Raw genomic sequence first — 5,000 nt, 5'->3', positions numbered from 1 at the left:
TCAGAATGGCAACACACTCAAAATGACAAAGCAGTGGGCTATCAAAATACGAGACAACAGTCAAAATACAGGAAACCCCTCAGTAAATTTTACTAGACTAATTTTGACACACATCAACTGCTATATTTAAAAACATTGAACTGAGGCGATATTTTGATCACCAGGACTCAACCAATGGTAGTGAAAGAAAATGCTCTGGGAACGAGAACTTTTGTGCAAGTGGTAGTCAGAAAGCACTTTCTGTCCAGGCTGTTTAACTTCAGTTGAGGTTTTTTAGGTTAAAATTGGTATCATTTGGCGGGTAAGTTGCTATCAAACGGATAAATTGTATATTTTATCTGCTGGGGAGTGACTTGATCGACTTCGCCTATCAGAAGGTATGTTATGGAACTATTTTATGGAACTTGCTCTGGCTTATAAACTTTGCATTCGCCAATAATAAGCTCAATATGACGTACAGTACTGTGCAAAAGTAGTGAGAGCGAATTTCGACGAATTTCGTCTATCGTTTTCGCGAAATTTCGACGATATGTCGGCGAAATTTCACAAGGTATTTCGCGTCGTTCAATGTGATATTTCGAAGAAAATGCGGTGAAATGATGCGAATTCTTTCGAAATTTCGAAGTAACGAACTTTCCTTGCTGCGAACTCTTTCGAAATTTCGAAGTAACGAACTTTTCTTGCTTTCGAAATTTCGAAGAAATGAACTTTCGTTTCTTTGAATTTTCGAAGCAGTGAACTGTAGTTAAAAATACACTGTACATTATAATTGCAGTAATACATAAATCGGAACCAAACATGCTTTGTTGATTTATTTACACCACGACTAAAGAGCGTTTCAAACATGAGCTAGAGAGATTTAACCCGCCCTCTGCTTCAGTAGAGTAACTGCCCGTTTGTTTTTAGACAAGACAAACCTTCAAGGACTGAATCGTAATGACAAGAAGCAGGATTGTAAAACTCCATGATCTGGATTACGCATGCATATTTCTGGTTGAAATCTAACTCCGATTGAAGGTCAAGCTTGCAATGTTTTGATCCTCTTCATAGATAAAAAGTGCTTTGACTTGCATACCAGTAGTTCGAAAATGTGAATGATTTCAGAGAAACATAGAATCGGTTCAACAATTCAAAGAACGGCTGCGTAAGAGACTACTGTAAAACTAAGTAAATGTAAGAAACAAATCTTGATTCATCATCTGGTTTATTTAAGGATTACATTGCATTCCAAAAACAAAGAAAACGAATCTGAAATCTACGTAGATTACATGCAAAAATACACACACAGTTGCTAACGAATTAATCTTGCCTAGTTTGTTTGTCACTACTTTTTCTCAAGTTTTGACAGCGTTTGCCGATGCTTATTTTACATGACTCCCACATGCGGTTAAGTTCCTCTCGAAAATTCGCTACACTCTTCAAAACTTCGAAACATTTCCTTCGAAATTCGAATTTTCGCTGGAACATTCCCATACAATTTCGAAATTTCGAAAGTGTCAAGACAATAGCGCTTTCGTTCGGCGATATTTCGTTTCGTTCCAAAAATCGCTGGTTTTCGTTGAAAAGTGGTGGAATGTCTCGAAATTCGCTCTCATTACTTTTGCACAGTACTGTACAAATATATCACTCCAAAAAAACAGGCAAGGTCTCATCAACAACACTTGGAGGGATGTGGCGCCATTTTTATTACCAACTTCAATGGTAAGGTTATTCTATATCGTATAACTTTTAATTTGTTAAATTGAACTGGGCCTAAGATTCCATTTGAAAAAGATTCAGCTTTAGTCCTCTCCCAACTTTCCACAGTTTAAGTCAATTTACACTTCAGTCTTGCCTAACTTGTTTTTCACTGAAATACAGGTCAATTAAGTCTTGCTTTTTTGTTCTGTTGTTGAATGTCCTTCCAGTGATGTCCGTTGGAAGGGAAAGAAGTTCTGTGACTTTCATTTTTTCAGTTGTGCAAGGGTAAGGGTTTCCTGCTGGGCGGTTGTTTCATTCTGTTGTGGTTCCACAATTGAAATGCGGGAACTTTTTTGGCATCTTCCTGCTTGCCTCCCTCTATCCAAAATGATTTCTTCCTCTTTACATATTCCCTCTTCTCTCATTGGTACTCTTTCAAGGTTTCTTGGCGTTTCTCTACCAGGACCAGATTTATTGCTGCATCACAGCGGTTTTTTTTCCCACACCTTTTGAAAATTAAATCAAATGAGGAAAATTTTAGCTACAGTTTCAAATTTATACATGTTCAATTAAAATTCTATATTTTTATTATTTTACATAGACATAATGGAATTACACAATGCCTTATGTACAAAATATAAAATCAATACGAGAACAGACATGAGAGTTCACGTATTTTTCTGATTGGCAACCTCAACAAGATACAGTTTGCCATTCTTGGAATCTCCCATATGTTTAATACATACATACTTTCGTGTTTTGGGGTACATTCCTGTTGTACATTAACCTGAATTTGTATGTTTTGAAAGCACAATGAAAGAGCACACACCTTGTCCACTGAAAAATCTCAGGCTTCCATGCTTTCTCATCATCACAGGAACATGGAATATCATGCTATGCATTTATGGTGTTATGATGATGGTCTGCGCATAGCCTGGTCCACTGCCAGACATCGCCACCATATCGTTTTCCCAAGTCAAAGCCTGAAAGTGAACATGCACAGTCCTATTTCAGCTCACTGTTAATTCAATGGTTGTAATCAAATGTGACAACTTGTAGAAGTTTATCTCCTTAATGTGTCGTTAAGTTAATGCACTCTTTTGTTAAATGAATTATTACCTTTCTTTCAAATGTTGTGATATCATCTTCACTGCCTTTCTCCTTGTTCATCATCTCTAACAGCTCTCTGAAATTCTAAATTAGTGAGCTATAGATCAGGACCAAACATTTCGGAAAAAAAACCAGTAAGCAGCAAAGTCATTATTTAAGAACCTGTGCAAGGGAACATTTCTAGTCTGTAACATTTTGTTTAGAATATACAGCTTCAGCAATACTTACGGTCCACAGTTGCCTTGATTTTTCTGCGTTGTTTGCTGGTAAAATCTGCTCAAACAAGCTTGGACGTTTTCGCAGCAGGATCTTATTTTCCCCTCCCAAGAGTGATGTCCATTCCAATTTGTCATTGACCTTGTACACAGACGGACTGCTGTCAAGAAGACATCCAGGTGGCTGTTTGGTTTGGAGTAATTATCATACTGCAAAAATGTTTAAAATATTGATTTAGTTCAGATTTTACTCTGGGCTGGAAATGGTGTGTCCAACTGCTCTCTAGGCATAATAATTATCGAAGATTTATTGTCAACGTACTGTGTCTCACCTCAGTATGTCCAGGATTAATCCCTGCTCCAGCTTGTCTGTTATTCTGAGCATCAGGTGGAGTTCATCCAAGACAACATTTTCAATTGGTATTTGAAAGAATGGATCTGAATGGCATCCTGGGGAGTTGGACCATGACCTGACAATGGTTCTTGCCATAGCTGCGCTCGCAAAGATTTACATGAATGTGACATGTTGCACCTGAAACCCATTAAATTAGGTACTGTAGGTTATACAATGTATCTTGTATCCCTGATGCTTATTATTTTACATGAAGTAAGGCTTTTTAGTAGTTACACTGACCAAGATTTTGATAGTCTCATCTAAAGGCACATTGGTAAAAAGAGCTGCGACATCGTAAGAGACCAATATGTCATCTTCATTCATAGTGTGGGTAGGAATCTCATCAGCGAAGGCAAAGCAAGGCATCAGTGATTGTATACTCATTTAGAGAACGTGGCTTCAGCTTACAAGATTGTAATTGTAAGTTCCGGTTGCTGATAAAATAGGCCTCATACTTAGTGTGGCTTTGTGAGTCTGGAACTCTTAGGAGAAAGTGCATTGGCAATTTCTTCAGGCAGAATTTGATGTAAAGTTTCGTGCAACTGTTTCTGTTTCTGAAGGAGGGGGTGGAAATGTTTGGGTTGCTTGACATCGACATGTGTAAATTTAGAGGTATTGTCAACTGACAAGCTTAGTAGGCGGATTTATTCCGGTTTGTCCTTTTCCACAACCCCAGAACCGTTATCGGGCTCACGTAACAACAACCTTTTGAAAGAAAACCGATTCACAGTTTTAAGAAAGTGCCAGGGCAAATTTGATTGTTTAAAATTTGAAATGCTCTGCATCGAGAATCTTAAGCCCAATTTAAATATCCAGACGGACTCCATACGTGCAAAACTTTTTGTTTAATATTTTTAATTATTATTTACTTTTTTCTCACGTTACAGCTTTTAATCAGCTATTGCTTTTTTTAGTATTTATAGACCAAAACTCACTAACATATTTTTACGTGATAATGACATTTAGCTAAAGTCGAAATGTCGTTGCTTTTTTAGCAATTTTTTAATCGCAATCTTTTATAGTTAATCGTTTTAGTTTAGATGGAAAAATCCCTGAGCAAATACACTGATTAAAAATCGTGGGCAGAGGTACAGATATGACCCTTTTGCCAATTTCAACAGCCTAACCGGAAATGAGTAAAGACCATGGGCCTTGTTATCTTGCAAAATTGAAATTTCTAAGTTAATATCATTTGGAATAATAGGATCAAAGAAAAAAGTGCGATTAAGGAATTTTAGAAGCCAGTTTGCTCCCAACAGTGGCAAAATATGCAGATTGCATGGATTTTCTGACAGTGCCGTTACTCATGTTCTGTGTTTTGGGCTCTGTTCTTCACAATGTTTCCAACTCGAAAAGAAGACGACTGTGATAACTGGTATCCAATTTTAGACAAATTATCTTGAAGAACTGCAAATAAGATGTCGGTGTTTCTGCTGACATACCCTCGCAACTGCCACAGTCCCTCTCTGCTGATTTGGAGGTTGTTGTAAATGTACACAAAACTATCGTATCGATTGGTTTCTTTAATTTAATTTGTTGTATATTAACACAGCAATCGCAATTGTATCGGAAAACCTCCTCTTGTCGAAAACTTTGAAAGG

This window comes from Montipora foliosa, chromosome 7 (assembly GCF_036669935.1).
Source record: "Montipora foliosa isolate CH-2021 chromosome 7, ASM3666993v2, whole genome shotgun sequence".
NCBI classification, from domain to species: domain Eukaryota; kingdom Metazoa; phylum Cnidaria; class Anthozoa; order Scleractinia; family Acroporidae; genus Montipora; species Montipora foliosa.
This window is presented reverse-complemented; position numbering follows the sequence as displayed.